The 16,635-nt window shown below is 43.6% G+C and overlaps 1 long non-coding RNA gene across 1 annotated transcript; it reads left to right on the top strand.

The window, feature by feature from the left end:
• The first annotated feature begins 4,452 nt into the window (after positions 1-4,452).
• Positions 4,453-16,284, top strand: LOC134734288 (uncharacterized). Its single transcript, XR_010117564.1, has 3 exons — positions 4,453-4,630; positions 14,409-14,439; positions 16,210-16,284. It is a non-coding gene; the product is annotated as an uncharacterized lncRNA (long non-coding RNA).
• The last annotated feature ends 351 nt before the right edge of the window (positions 16,285-16,635 follow it).

Raw genomic sequence — 16,635 nt, 5'->3', positions numbered from 1 at the left:
CTGGGTCAAATGGTATTTCTAGTTCTAGATCCTTGAGGAATTGCCACACTGTCTTCCACAATCGTTGAACTAGTTTACAGTCCCACCAACAGTGTAAAAGTGTTCCTATTTCTCCACATCCTCTCCAGCACCTGTTGTTTCCTGACTTTTTAATGATTGCCATTCTAACTGGTGTGAGATGGTATCTCATTGTGGTTTTGATTTGCATTTCTCTGATGACCAGTGATGATGAGCATTTTTTCATGTGTCTGTTGGCTGCATAAATGTCTTCTTTTGAGAAGTGTCTGTTCATATCCTTTGCCCAGTTTTTGATGGGGTTGTTTGTTTTTTTCTTGTAAGTTTGTTGAGTTCTTTGTAGATTCTGGATATTAGCCCTTTGTCAGATGAGTAGATTGCAGAAATTTTCTCCCATTCTGTAGGTTGCCTGTTCACTCTGATGATAATTTTTTTTTTTTTTTTTGCTGTGCAGAAGCCCTTTGGTTTAATTAGCTCTCATTAGTCTATTTTGGCTTTTGTTGCCATTGCTTTTGGTGTTTTAGACATGAAGTCCTTGCCTATGCCTATGTCCTGAATGGTATTGCCTAGGTTTTCTTTTAGGCTCACCCACCTCTTTATTCTGCTTCTGCTCCTACTCAGTTCGCCCTTTATCCAACTTCCACTTCCCTCTGCTGCTCTCCTGCCTCACCTTGACTCTTCGTTGCTTTGCCTATTGCACACCGAATTTACTGCAAATAAAACTCTCTCTGAGGAGGATACTGCTGCACGCTGCACCATGAATCCTCCATCTTCTACTCCACCTGTGGAGTTCCACGGTATGAGCAGTAGAGTAGCAGGAGCTGGAGCAGAGGTGGTGTTGGGTGAAACTCACACAGTGAAATTTCACTTATGCAAATCCTCAAGCACTTGTGAGAGGTTAGAATTAGCTCTTTCTTTGGAATGAGCTATTTCAGTGAGATGTTAAAGTGTAAGCTCTTTCACCAAATAAATTGACGTGCTCAGGGTGAGTGAAAGAAAGGGGTAAATAAGGATCAGTGCTGCAGGGCCACAGCTAATGACAGAAGCTTCTCTCCTCAGGCCTATTCATCTGAGATACATCTCAGGCACTTAAGCACGGAATGCTAAGTTGGTGCCGATTACATACGTACACACATATAAATATAGAGAAAGCATATAATATAAATATTACATGTGTAAATATAAATTGTAGCAATAAAATCAACACCAAGCTTGTTTTTAATCATTCACTCAAAATACATTGAACAGCTACTGTGCAGTGCTGGGACTGCTTAGAAACTTAAGACAAAATACTGGGCATGATAATGTGTGCCTGTAGTCCCAGCTACTCAAGACGCCTAGGCAGGAGGATGGCTTGAATTCAAGAGTCGAAGTGCAGCCTGGGAAACATAGTGAGATTCAGTCTTTTTTTTTTTTTTTTCTGAGATGGAGTCTCACTCTCACTCCAGGCCCAGGCTGGAGTGCAGTGGCACAATCTTGACTCACTGCAACCTCCCCCTCCCGGGTTCAAGTGATTCTCCTGCCTCATCCTCCCAAGTAACTAGGATTACAGGCATGCATCACCACACTCAGCTGATTTTGTATTTTTAGTAGAGATGGGGTTTCACCATGTCGGCCAGGCTGGTCTAGAACTCCTGACCTCAAGTGATCCACCCACCTTGGCTTCCCAAAGTGCTGGGATTACAGGCGTGAGCCACCATGCCCAGCCAAGACCCAGTCTTTAAAATAATGACATAAAATAAACACATAAACCTCAATATGCCAAAAATATTACAATTTCAGAGCAGTGCTGTAGGGTCTAATGTTTATTAACTTCTGGCATTTGACTGATGGTTTTCAAAGCTCTTCCCCCATTTTCCAGGGGGTGTAAATTAAGGCAAGTTATTTAGTATTTACTAAATTTGGGCTTCTTCATATGCAAGGGGATTATGATAATAATACCTACCTTGTGAGGACAGTATGAGGACTAAACAAAATCGTGTATTTATAGCTTTGGCCAATCCCCATACACATTGAGCACTCAACTAGGTGTTAGCTACTAGATCTTAAATTTTAAATTATGTTTGTAGTTTTTAAGGTAACATTTACATTCATTGAAATGTTAACTGAATTTTTTGATGAATGAATACACTTATGTAATTCATACCCTTATCAAGACAGACCATTTTTAGCACCCAGAAATTTCTCTTGTGTACCTTCCCAGTGAATCCCCTGCTGGAAGGAACCGCTGTTATGATTTTTTCACCACAGATTAATTTTGCCTTTTCTGGAATTTCAAATAAATGGCATGGTATGCACTCTTCTGTGTCATTTATTTATCTTCACATACTTTAAAATAAAAAGATCCAATTGGGGATGTAGTAAAAACCTCCTTCCCACCAGTAGCCACCAGTCAAGATTCTTTCTCTCTCTCTCTCTCTTTTTTTTTTTTTTTGACAGGATCTTGCTCTGCCATACAGGCTGGAGTGCAGTGGTGTGATCATGGCTCACTGTAGCCTCTCAACTTTCTGGGCTCAAGCAATCCTCCCACCTCAACCTCCCAAATAGCTGGGACTACAGGTGTCCACCACACCCAGCTAATTTTGCTTGTATTTTGTGTAGAGACAGGGACTCACCAAGTTGCCCAGGCTAGTGTCAAACTCCTGAGCTCAAATGATCTGTCGGCCTTGGCCTCCCAAAGTGCTTGGATTACAGGCATGAGCCACTGTGCCTGGCTCAGTCTTCCTCTCTTGAAGCAACCAATATTATTAGTTTTATGTGGACCATCCCATGGCTATCATTATTAATTCAGGTGTCTATACAACGCTCTTGAGAACCCAGTTTTAAAGATTACTGAAAGAATCCCTGCGACAATCCAGCCTAAAACGATATAAAATCAGTTTTAATATAACTGAAGTTTTTAGATTCTGACTATAAATATCAGATTGTGACATTTTACCTTTCTCTGACTTTATGCCAAATTTACTTCAACTTCTAACATCTATTGTTCTCATTTATGAACAAATGTGTATTTCACAAATGTGGAAATACAACCATGAGCCAAACAAAACCAAATCCTGGACTTACGGAGCTGATGGTAAAACATTCCCCAACATAACCACTCGATTACAGTTTTATGCAACGTGATAGGAGTAAGGGACCACCGTAGGGAGGTCAGAAGTTGCCTCTCAGAGGTGGAGACTACAGCTGTTGTCAGAAGGATGAGGGTTGGAAGAATCTTCAGGCACCGAGCAAATCATAAGCAAAAGCTCTATGGAGTCGAGGAAGCTGGGTAAATAGGGAGTAAAAGAAGCCAGTTTGGCTGGAGCAGACAGAAAAGAATGGAATTGGTCTGACCTGTGAGAAGAGATGGAGAGGTGGGCAAGGCGCCTGGCCATTCAGGGCTTGGCTAGTTAGGAGGTTTTGTCTAAGAGAATGGGAAGGTGTTTAAGTGGTTTGGGCTGGGAAGTGACAGGGTTTACATTATATTTTGAAAAAGCCACTCTGCCTGTTGTGTTGAGATTAGAGAGGCGATAAAGGGGATATGGGTAAACCACAGGGAGACTAAGTCAGTAGTCCCTCCACCCCCACTCCCCAGGTGAAGGTAGCCTAGACTAGGGTGGTGATGGCGGAGATAGAAGAGGACAGATTCAAGGAAAATTTGGAAGGTAAAAACCAGTAGGATTTGCTGAAGGATGGAATATAGGAGGGGAGAGGTAGATTATCAGGGATGTATCTTAGTTTTCTTATAGAAGATGGATTCAATTGCAATGAAATTGTTAATTGAAATTGACTTTAAATAATGGCACGACCTAAAGTTATGCAAACATTTGCCTTAGATAAAATTTCAAGTTTTCGAAGTTTTTAGCTGGGTGGACGTCATGGCTTTACTTCGTATGTCTTGGTATTTCCTAATCTTGTTGAAAAAAAAAAGTTTTTCTTTTTCTCAAAGGCTTATTTCAGTGGAAGCCCATCTGCGAAATGTGTTATAAATTTAAATTAGAAAATACAAGTGCCATCGACACGTTGGTTACTGTTTTTGCGAGTGACCTAAGGCCACCTCTCGGGGGAGCTGGGACTGCCTTCTGAAGCCTGGGCGTCTGCGGCCCGGGCCAGGAAGTCAGACTATGGGGCGGTGCGGAAGCGGGAGGCCTGGAGTCCTAAACGCCAGGTCGCTCCCGGCTCCCGAGGGGGTGTGTCTCCCGCCTCTTTATCATGGCAGGGGAAGTTCAAGTGGCCAGGGAAATCAGCGAATTGCAGGGTCAAGGGCTGGTGCTTTGAAAAAGAGGCGGAGGGGAGACAGGGATTTCCCCGTCCCCGCTGCACTCGGTCCTCCGTTACTCGTTTTCTCGGCCCCTGCGGCCCCTAACCTGCTCTAACCGGTTGTGCGGTAGAGGCGGCTGGGTCCTTTTAAGGTCCCTGCTACGCCTGCGCTGGGCGGCGGTAGAGACAGCCGCGGTGCTGGGAGGGGTAGGTGAGGGTCGCGAGGCTGCCTGAGCTTCTGAGTGAGCCTGGTGCTTTTGGGAACGCGGGACGGGCGACCTGCGGTGCCAGGAGCGAGGCCGCGGCACCACTGCGCCGCTGCCGCCTGGATGGGAAGTTAAGGTTTACTGCGAAGTCCACCCAGCGTTCCGAGGTGAGGGCGCCGCGCCAGGCCAGGCGGGCGGCAAGTCTGGGACCTGCGGGCGCGCAGCTGGGCTGAGGCGCGGCGCGCGGGGGCCCCCGCAAGTTTAACCACGCGAATGGGGCGGACGCGCCGGGCCCTGCCGGACCCCCCGGGGCTTACTTTCCCTGCGCTGGATTCCTCGCCTGCGGCTGCCGCCCGCAGCCCTCCTCTCGTGGGCTCTGGGGAAGAAACTCGCTGGAGGGTGTTCTGTGGCATCCCAGGGGGTGGAGGGACGGAGCAGCTTCGGGGGCACGTCCTCGGAAGTCTTGCGGAGTACACGGACCCTGCACCCCACCCGCGAGGCGATTCCTTCTGGGAAACTGAGGGGCAAGAGTGCTCTCGCCCCTGACTTGCAAAGTTGGGGTCTTTATTGGCCTCAGGGATTGTACTCCTGGCGGTGTCTCCAGGCTGGTGATAGGCAAGCCAGGTGTGCCAGGTCCAGGATGCACGTGAGGAGCGTTTGTAGCCATCACTGAATCACCTCATGAGTAGCGGGGCAAGCCTCAAATTCACCGCAGGACTTCTGGTAGGTTGGACTGTGGTGTTGGTGTTTGCAGTCCAAAGAGTTGCTGTGATTTTCCTGTGCCTGTCTGTCTGTCTTTCCTTGAGGCTTCTTAGAGCATCACATTTGGCTTCCTTTCACCCAAGAGTTAACCAAGACTTTTGGAATGGTTTCCTCGCTTTCCTCCTACCTTTTGCTGGTGGAGCTACTTTCGAAAAGAAGCACTTTAAGAGGCTGACGCGGGCGGATCACGAGGTCAGGAGATTGAGACCATCTTGGCTAACACAGTGAAACCCCGTCTCTACTAAAAATACAAAAAATTAGCCAGTCGTGGTGGCGGGTGCCTGTAATCCCAGCTACTCGGGAGGCTGAGGCAGGAGAATCGCTTGAACCCGGGAGGCGGAGGTGGCAGTGAGCCGAGCTATCTTGTCACTGCTCTCCAGCCTGGGCAACAGAAGGAGACTCCCTCTAAAAAAAAAAAAAAAAAAAGAAGAAAAAAAGAAAAAAAAAGGCCTTTTCTTGCAGTGGTATCTTTTCTTTGAGTTACAGTGTTGTTCATCCTTTCTTTGCCGAAAGAATGAATCCCACTGCATCACGAAGTTAAAGAAAACTGATGTGCTGGTAGTTTTTTAATCTTTGTTCTGAGGTGATATGCATTAATAACTTTCTTTTTGTTTTTAAATTTAATTAGTAAAATTTCACCAGTGAACCAAAAGCTCTTTTTTTTTTCTATTCTAAAATCCTAGCTTTAAGATTTCTGAGAACTTTGTGTCAAAGAAATCTTCGAAAAGTTACTGAAGAATACAGAGGAAGTTCACAATTTTAAATGTGCAGGTGGTCTGGGCGCGGTAGATCACACCTTGTAATTCCAGCATTTCGGGAGGCCAAGGTGGGCGGATCACTTGAGCCCAGGAGTTCCAGACCAGCCTCGGCAAAATGCCATCTCTACTAAATATACAAAAATTAACTGCGTGGTCAACAGAGCCTGGGAGGTTGAGATTGCAGTGAGCGGTGATCATGCCAGTGCACTCTGGCCTGGATGGCAGAGTGCGACCCTGTCTCAAAAAAAAAAAAAAAAAAAAAAAAAAAGTACAGGTCATGAGTTTTTACTAAATGAACCACCACAGATTAACAAATAGAACATTACTATATTGGGGTATATATGTAGGAGTGGCATTGTTGGTTTTAGAGCTACATGAATGATAAAACTTTAGTATTACATATTGCCGAACATTTTCCCAAAGTGGTTTTACCAATTAGCAGGGAATATTCCGGTTACCCCACATCCTTGCTGATGCTTGTCAGTTAAAAATTATTTTGTTATTCTAGTAGAGGTACAGTAATACATCAATGTGGGTCCAACTTCCATTTTCCTGGTATTGAGATTGAGTATCTTTTATTGCCATTTATATGTCCTCTTTTATGAAGTGACTGTTTAATCTTTTTATCCAGTTTTCATTGATATGATTTTCTGTTGATTTGTAATACTTTATTCTGGATATGCATCCTTTCTAGGATATATATGAATTGCATTTCTCTTTTTTCAAACTGCAGCTTGCGTTTTCACTCTTTTAATGGTGTTTTTTCATGAACGGAGATTCTCTAATTTTTTTTCTTTTTGAGATAAGATCTCACTCTGTTGCCCAGGCTGGAGTGCAGTGGTACAATCACAGCTCAGTGCAACCTCGACCTCCCAAGGCTCAGGTGATCCTCCTGCCTCAGGCCCTAAGTAGCTGGGACCTACAGGGGACCACCACCATGCTTAGCTGTTTTTCTATATTTTTAGTAGACATGGGGGTTTTGCCATATTGCATAGGCTGGTCTGGAATTCCTGGGCTCAAGTGATACACCTGGCTCGGCCTCCCAAAGTGTTGAGATTACAGGCATGAGCCACTGCACCTGGTGGAGTTTCTTAATTTTAATGAAATTATACTTTATCAATCTTTTCCTTTATGGTTACTGCTTTTTGTGTCCTGTTTAAGAAATCAATGCCTAGTCTAAGAGTATGAACACATTTTTCTGTGTTAACCTTAATGAAATATACTCTTATCAATCTTTTCCTTTATGGTTACTGCTTTTTGTGTCCTGTTTAAGAAATCAATGCCTAGTCTAAGAGTATGAACACATTTTTCTGTGTTAACCTTAATGAAATATACTCTTATCAATCTTTTCCTTTATGGTTACTGCTTATTGTGTCCTGTTTAAGAAATCAATGCCTGGTCAGGTGCAGTGGCTCACACCTGTAATCCCAGCACTTTGGGAGGCCTAGGCAGGTGGATCACGAGGTCAGGAGTATGAAACCAGCCTGGCCAACATGGTGAAACCCTGTCTCTACTAAAAATACAATAATTAGCCAGGTGTGGTGGTGGGCACCTGTAATCCCAGCTACTCAGGAGGCTGAGGCAGGAGAATTGCTTGAACCTGGGAGGCGGAGTTTGCAGTGAGCCAAGATTGTGCTACTGCACTCTGGCCTGGTTGACAGAGTAAGACTCTATCTTGTACAAAAAAAGAGACAGACAGAATGAAAGAAAGAAAGAAAGTGAAAGAAAAAGAAGAAATCAAGCCTAGCCTAAGAATATGAACTCATTTTTCTGTATTAACCTTGTAGCAATTTTATTTTAGTTTTTGCATTTTTTTTTCCAGACAGGGTCTCACTCTATTGCCCAGGCTGGAATGTGGTGGCATAATCTCAGCTCACTACAACCTCCACCTCCTGGCTGAAGCATTCCTCCCACCTCAGCCTCCTGAGTAGCTGTGACTATAGGCATGTGCTATCATGCCTGGCTAATTTTTGTATTTTTTGTAGAGATGGGGATTCACCATGTTTCCCAGGTTGGCCTTGAACTCTTGGGCTCAAGTAGTCTGCTTGCTTCAGCCTCCCAGAGTGCTGGGATTACAGGCATGCACAACCATGCCTGGCTAATTTTTTATTTTTTGTAGACATGGTCTTCCTATGGTGCCCAGACTAGATTCAAACTCCTGGGCTCACTTGATTCTCCCACCATAGCATCCCAAAGTGTTGGGATTACAGGTGTGAGCCATCACATCTGGCCATTTTAGTTTTAATAATTTTTATATTTTTCTAATTTAAAACAGGTGCTAAAATGTCTTACAGCTATTATTTGTAAATATAGTATTCATTATTGTTATTATGATTATTTTGTATGTGTTCAATCTCATTTTCAACATAAGCTCCTGAAAATTAGAGATTTTGTCTCTTTTATTCACCACTGTATTCTCAGTACTTGACCTTGCCTGGCATGAAACGGATATTGAATAAATATTTGTTAAATGAATGAATGAATAACATACTAATACCATATTCAACAATCTCCAAGTATCACAGTTTTCACCACCTAACAAATAAAATAGCTTGTATAGAGCAGAATCATAGTCAACCTGCCAAAAAAGTATATGTCAATGAAAAATAAACCTTTGTATGTGTAGCATAACCTACTGAAAGCTCAGTGAGACAGTGTATAGAATATACGTGTACAGATTGACCAGATAGACCAATAGATGAGATTCCAAAGATAGTTCAATAAGCATTAACTAACTACACCCATACTCTCTTAATTCCCTAACAGAAATAATCAAATTCTTGTTCACTAAGATCTGCCTCAAATACTTTGTGAAAACTTCCCTGGCTACTCAAGTATTTAGTCAGGACTCTTTATTTTTTCCCCCCAGGCTGGAGTGCAGTGGTGTCATCATAGCTCACTAACCTCTAACTCAAGGCTCAAGGAAGCCTCCTGCCTCAGCCTCCCGAGTAGCTGAGACTACAAGTGTGTACCACCATGCTCAGCTAATTTTTCATTTTTTATTTTCAGAGATGGGGTCTTACTATGGTGCCCAGGCTGGTCAGGACTGTTTTTTTTTTTTTTTTGAGATGGAGTCTCACTCTGTCACCCAGCCTGGAGTGCAGTGACAAGATAGCTCACTGTAACCTCCGCCTCCCGGGTTCATGCTGTTCCCCTGCCTCAGCCTCCCAAGTAGCTGGGACCACAGGTGCCTGCCAACACGCCCGGCTAATTTTTTGTATTTTCAATAGAGATGGGGTTTCACCATGTTAGGCAGGATGGTCTTGATCTCCTGACTTCGTGATCTGCCCATCTCGGTTTCCCAAAGTGCCAGGATTACAGGTGGTCAGGACTGTTGATTACATACGACAGAAACCCAACCAACTCTAGTTCCCCACCACCTTTCAACCTGCTCCTCCCTGGGTCTTCCCAGTCTCCGTAAATGGCAGCTCCATCCTTCAAGTTGCTGAAGCCCCAAATCTCGATGTTAACCTTGACTTCTTTCTTTTATTTCATAGGCAATCTGAAGGCAAATCCTATTTAGACCCAGGCAAAGGTTCCTGGTGACCCAAGCTCTCACCAGCTGATCGTCCCTTACCGTCCTCCTGAGGGTGTCTGGAGCTTCAGTGCTGTGTGCTCTTGGCCTCCATCCTTGGGGTGCCACTGACTCCCACTGTCCAGGGCTTCCAGTGGACTCTCCGAGGCACTGACGTAGAAACTTCCCCATTCAGTGCACCAAGAGCAGCCTCACACGGTGTGGGCTGACAAGAAGGGCTGCCAGATCCAACAGGTAAAAATCCCGAGGCATTGCCAGCTCGATGGGGTCAGAGGGTCCTCTTTTTATTATGACTCAGATGTGAAGGGAAGATGCCAAGGTCCCTAAACATCTCAGGGCCTTGACTGGCATGAAACAGATACTAAATAAATATTTGTTAAATGAATGAACAAATATTCACAGCGTGTGCTGCCTGCAACCTGCAGTGCCGTGGTCAGGGGGAAGTGATTTTACTTCAGGAGAGGACAGTGTTCTCTCCAGGACTTTTCCTTAGTAGCTAGATCTGCATCCCTCTCCTGTCTCTTCCCCTCTCAACCCCCATTCTCTGCCTCCATTCCTCTGTGTTTCCACCCTGCTGTCCCCTTTCACCTGCTTCCTCCTCTTCAGCTTTTGTGGCTCACCCCCTCCCTGTCCACTTGCATCCCCCAGACTAAGGCCCCTGCACTGTCCTGGGTGGGGAGATGTGTCTGGTTTTAGGCAGTGCCCTCTAGATGTGTCCAGGATGGGGAAACATGGCTCAGATGCCAGTATAATGGGTTAAAAGAGTGGCCACTTTTGAAGGCCTTTCCCATCTCCAATTCCAGAATCCTGTAGGACTTATAATTTATGGGCCACAGTGGAATTCTTGGTTCCCCAGGACTTTGTGGTGGACACCTTCTTTCACTGAGCATTCATGGGGTGACTATTAGGTACCAGGCCCTGGTCTGGGCTAGAGGCCCCATAATGAGTAAATCTCAGGTCACTACCCAATGGAACCCACCACTGCAGGCATTGAGAGGGGGAGAAAGAAAGGGGCATGGCCTGTTTGTGTCCTTCTCACGTGGTCGCCCACTGGGTCCTGGGGGAGTGGGAGCCAGTGCAAGGAGAGAAGTCCAGTGAGAATGGCGAATGGATGATGTCAGACCCAGGAGCTGGGGTCCCCAACTGCAGCCGGGTAGCTTCTGGAGTGGACAAGGAGCAGCAGGGAAGGTCATGGCCTGGTGTTCTGGAGTCCATCATCTCATCTCATTCTTGTGGGCACCAGAACTTATCCAAAGGTAAGACTCAGTGTCTCGCAACAGTGGGCCAGAGTCAGAATGTGTTTCGGAGGAGGAGGAAGGGGTTGTACCCCATGGAAACAGTATATGGTTTTACAGTAGTGCGTCTCTCTCTAATAACTAGTTAGTGTGTTCCTGTTAATGGAAAATATTGGTGGTGTAAGTTCCCCCGGATGTTCTCATCTTCATGTAAATTTGTTAATTTCCTCCCTCCCTCCCTCCCTCCCTCCCTCCCTTCCTTCCTTCCTTCCCTACTTCCCTCCAACTCTCTCTCTCTTTATTCTTTCCCTCTCTCCTGCCCACCCGCCCTCCCTCCCTTCCTTCTTCCTTTCCTCCCTCCCTCTATTCTTTCCTTTCTTCCTTTCTTCTTTTCTTTTTCTTTTTCTCTCTCTTTTTCTTTCCTTTTCATTCTACTTTTTTGAATAGACCACACTGTACTGGAACCTACATTATTTACCAAAATCTCTGGAGCTGCTTCTGTCTTGCAGGCAGGGAGCTCGTCATGTAGCCCTTAGCTCCTTCCAGCCCCCTCCTTTGATTTGTGGGTGCCACTGGGGCAGCTGCTGAGTCGCAGTGGTACCTAGTCTTCACCAAGTTCTGCCCACCCAGATGGTTTGTACCTATCCTTGCCAGAAACCTGCACTGTCTAGATTGCTGAGGCTGCTTCTACCTAACTGATCTGCTAGCTGTATTCCAGGGGCACCCCAGGGTTAGAGGTAAATGGCACAGGCATTGAAATCTCCAACTGCTGTGACTCCAGGTTGGTGCACTTCAATGCCAAGTACTAACACACAATAACAGGATGCCACCAAAACCTTGATATGGGGCTGCTGCATCCTAATTAAAAAAAAAATAGACATTATTTTTTAGAACAGTTCTAGGTTTACAGAAAAATGGAGTGGATAGTACAGAGAGTTCTCCTAGACTCCCCTGTCCTCCAGCACACAATTTCCCCTATTAGTATGTTGTATTAGTAGGGTGCATTTGTTACAATTGATGAACCACTGTTGATACACCATTATCAACTAAAGTCCATAGTTTACATTAGAGTTCATTCTTTGAGTTTCACAGATTATGGGTTTTGGCAATTACATAATGTCCTAAATCCCCAATACAGCATCATGCAAAATAGTTTCACTGCTGAAAATTCCCTGTGCTTCACCATTTCATGGCTCCTCCTGTCCTCCATCCCTGACAACCGCTCATCATTTTACTATTTCTATCTTTTTGACTTTCCAAGAATGTCCTAGAGTTGGAATCGTACAGTTTTTAGGTTTCCAAACTGGCTTCTTTCTAGCATTGTGTACTTTAAGTTCCTCCATGTCTTTTCATGGCTTGATAGCTTGTTTTTTAAAATCACTGAATCAGATTTCATTGTATGGCTACAACACAGTTTGTTTATTCATTCACTTGGTGAAAGACATCTTGGGTACTTCCAAGTTTTGGCAATTATGAATAAAATTGCTCTAAGTACTTATGTGCAGGATTTTGAGGGAATTTAACTTTTCCAAGGTGACTGTACTCTTTTGATTTCCACTAGCTATGGAGAGTTCTGGTTGCTCCTCATCTTTGACAGCATTTGGTGTGTTCACCTTTTTGCATTTTAGCCATTCTAATAGGTTTACAGTGATACCTCATTGTTGTTTTAATGTGCAATTCCCTCACTACAAATGATTTTGAGCATCTTTTTCATATGCTTATTTGCCATCTGTATATTTTATTAATGAGGTGTTCAGATCTTTCACCTATTTTTTTTTTTTTTTTTGGCTTTGTGTTGTTTAGTTCTCAGAATTCTTCATATAATTTGGACAGCAGTTTTTCCATCAGATTATTTTGTAAATATTTTCTGCCAGCCTGTGACTTGCTTTTTCCATTCTCTTAACAGTGTCTTTCACAGAGGAGAAGTTTTTAATTTTAATGAGGCTCAACTTAAGTTTTTTCGTTAGTAGATTGTGCTTTTGGTTTTGTATCTAAGAAGCCATCATCAAACCCAAGATCCCCGAGATTTTCTCCTATCTCCTAGGATTCTTATGGTTTTGCACCTTACATTTATGTGTAAGATTTTTTTATAAAGGGTAGAACATGCATACCTGGATTTATTTATATATATATATTTTTGCATGTGGTTGTCCAGCTGTTCTAGCACCACTAGTTGGAAAGGCTATCTTTGCTGTTTTGAATTGTCTCTAAACCTTCATGGAAGGTCAGTGGGCTGTATGTAGGCCTGTTTCTGGGCTCTGTATTCTTTTCCATGGATCTATTTATGTGTGTTTTCTCTTTTCACCAACTTCACCCTATTTGGGCTACTGTAGCTTAATGTAAGTCCTGAAGTTGGTAGTACCAAACTTCGGGGAGTTTTTCTGAACTTCATGATGAGAACCTGGTTGAGATCATTACAGTAAAACTTGGAAATGTGTGAGATTCCCCCTTAGTCTGGTTTTCAAGGAGTTTTCAGTGCTCTAGCCAGGCCACCCTGAGCTTCTAGTAATCTGTCAATACCATTTAAGTGCTCCTCCTACTTGCTGTCCCCAGCAGCTTCTCGTCCCTGTGAGCTGTGACTCCTTGTGTGTTAGCCTGTTTTTTTCATTTTTCAGGTGGCAGTTTTCCCTGTGACCTCAATTCTCTGGTCCACCCTAGAAGGGTTGACTTTCAGTTCATTCAGCTTTTTTCTAGCTGTGAGGACAAGTCATGACCACCTAGCTCTTTCCATGTTGGAATAGAAACCCAAAAGTTCATTTAAGGAATTACTTGTTATAAAAGTCACCCATTGTCAATGTACAACTCAATGATTTAAGTTGATTTATCGAATTGTGCAGCCATCAGCAGAGTTCAACTTTAGCACATTTTGTCACTTCCCAAATTCCCTTGAACCTCTTTGTAGTCATTTCCTAATCCCTGGTCCCCATGACTGGGTCTGAATAGAATAAATATTTGGAAAGCAGACTTCATTGTATTTACATTTTCCCGTGTTTGGGACTTTATATAGTGGTGGACTATTATGTTCATTTTGTGACAAGTAGAGAAGAGATTGCATTCTAGGGATGGTTTTTGGGGGAACATAATAGTAGTCCTGTTTATGGCTCTCCTTGAATTGGTTCATCTGTGCTGGTGACTGGTATTTGCTACCAAACCTTGTCTGGTGAGCACAAGAAAAGGAATTTAAAAAAATCTGCTATTAAAATCGAAGTGATACATTTTCATATAATAGTATGTGGAGTTAAGTAATGAACCATCTTTATTTTTTATTTATTCATTTATTTATTTTGAGATAAATAATTGCACTGTTCCTTGGGATGGATTGCAATGGTGCGATCTCAGCTCACTGCAACTTCCACCTCCTGGGTTCAAGTGATTCTCCTGCCTCAGCCTCCTGAGTAGCTGGGATTACAGGCACCCACCACCACGCCTGGGTAATTTTTGTATTTTTAGTAGAGACAAGGTTTATCCAATTGGCCAGGTTGGTCTCTAACTCTAAACCTCAAGTGATCCACTTGTCTTGGCCTCCCGAAGTGCTAGGATTACAGACATGAGCCATGGCCCGAACGGAACCATTTTTATTCTTTCAGAAATGTGATTGATAACAGTAAAGCCACACTCTTCACATGCCTGAAATACCCCTCATTGTCTTCTTCAGGTGGCAAGGGCTCTGGAACAGCCACATAAAGGTGAGGGCAATATTTTTACCGTAGTTCTTTGATTGATTGATTGAATCTTTTTCTCTTAGAGAGGTTAGCATCTATGTATCTAAAATTAAAATTCAAGGGGAGAGACAGGCACCTGTACTAGTTTTCTCTTGCTGCCTATTATCACATTACCACAAACCAGTGGTTTGAAACCACAGAAGTCTGGAATGAAGTGGCTGGGTTCTCTGATGAGAGTCATGTGAGGCTAAAATCCAGGAATGGGCTGGCTATATTTTTTTCTAGAGCTCAAGCTATTTTTCCAAGTTCACTACAGATACTGAAAGACTTCGTATTCTTGTTTCTGGGGGACTGAGGGCCCTTTGTCTTTGCTGACTGTCAGCCGGGAGACACTCTGACTCCAGAGGCCACCTGCTTTCCTCCTTACCTCTCTTTTCCATCATCAACCAATAATAACTCATGGAGTCCTTCTCAAGCTCCTACCTTCTCTGAGTACAGATCCTTGACATAATTCCCTTACCTCCTTCAACCTGTGAAACTGAACAAACAGCTTATCTGTCCCTGATGTGAAATGATGGGACAGTCATAGAATAACAACTACAGTGATTCTAGTTCAAAATGAGGGAACGTGGAGGGGACAAAGAAGTCACTGACCTAAAAGAGTTTGGAAATGGAGCTGGGCAAAATCCAGCAGGAGTTTCTTAATTAGGATCCACAGCCTGGGACCGACCTGCCTTCCTGTAGGTCTTTGCCTCTGGGCTCTCTGCTCTGCATTTCTTGAAACCATTATTATTTATCCTTTTTCTCACACTCTTTTGCATATGGCTCCTATTGCACTCAAAATGTTTTTGAGATTCATCCATGTTGTTTTGTGTGTCAACAGTTTGTTTCTTTTTTTTTTTTTTTTTTTTTTTTTTTTTGAGACGGAGTCTCGCTCTGTCACCCAGGCTGGAGTGCAGTGGCGCGATCTCGGCTCACTGCAAGCTCCGCCTCCCGGGTTCACGCCATTCTCCTGCCTCAGCCTCTCTGAGTAGCTGGGACTACAGGCGCCCACCACCACGCCCGGCTAATTTTTTTGTATTTTTAGTAGAGACGGGGTTTCACAGTGGTCTCGATCTCCTGACCTCGTGATCCGCCGGCCTCGGCCTCCCAAAGTGCTGGGATTACAAGCGTGAGCCACCGCGCCCGGCCAACAGTTTGTTTCTTTAGCCATTCCATGGAATGAATGTATCACAGTTTATTGATCCATTCTTGTATTGACAGATACTTGAATGTTTTCAGTTTTTCCTATTGTGAATAAAACTGCTATGAACATTCTTGTATAAATCATTTTCTGGACATATGTTTTAATTTCTCTTGGATAAATGCTTAGGAATTACGAGTCATAGAATAGGTAGTTGTTTAGTTCTGTAAGAATATGCCAGACATTTTTTCCCAAAGTGTTTATACTATTGGACATTCCAACCATTAATGTATGAAGGTGAGAAAGCTTTTGCTACTTCCAAAGAGGCCTCTCTATATACATGTAATTTTTTCTAACTGGAGACAGGCTGATGACTTCAGAGACATGAGCCTGGGATACAGGACACCTGTCATCACCACCACCATGAAGTTGGGATTCAGGAAGGAGGTTAATTATGTAAGAAATCCTGTGACCAGCATGAGCTTCTGTCAGGCCACATAGGGCACTCAAGTGAACAGGGCATAGGGGGGCCCTGGGGTCATGGTACGAAAGTGTCTCATTGGTAAAACCTTTTCCCTTGGGGAGGTAAATAAATTCTTCCTTTTTGGTAGCCCTTGAAGATAAGGATGGTCAAAAAAAATTATCATATCTGCAGAAACTCAGATCTTGGAAAGATTTACTAGTTGGGAATCCAATGTCAATGCCAAGAAGTAGCCGCCAGTTGGGATCAAATGTGAGCCTGTGGATCAAGGTGTGTACTCAAACACAGAGAGCTTTTTGAAAGATGCTATCAGTAGTTTTTCCAGGGAAGAGATAGGTCCTTTATTTTTCTCTCTAATCTAGCCCATATGCTTAGCTAAGAAGGTTTCTTCATATCACTTCAAATGATGATGTCCCTTGTTTAACAATTTTCTAAGCATTCTTTAGATAAGAATTTTATGGGCATTCTTTATTGCATTAGGCTTAAATTTAATGCATCTTAAGGTTTTATTGCAAAGTGTTGCCTTGTTTCCTTTTTAAGATGATACAATTTATAA

This window comes from Symphalangus syndactylus, chromosome 12 (genome assembly GCF_028878055.3).
Source record: "Symphalangus syndactylus isolate Jambi chromosome 12, NHGRI_mSymSyn1-v2.1_pri, whole genome shotgun sequence".
Lineage (NCBI taxonomy): Eukaryota > Metazoa > Chordata > Mammalia > Primates > Hylobatidae > Symphalangus > Symphalangus syndactylus.
This window is presented reverse-complemented; position numbering and strand designations above follow the sequence as displayed.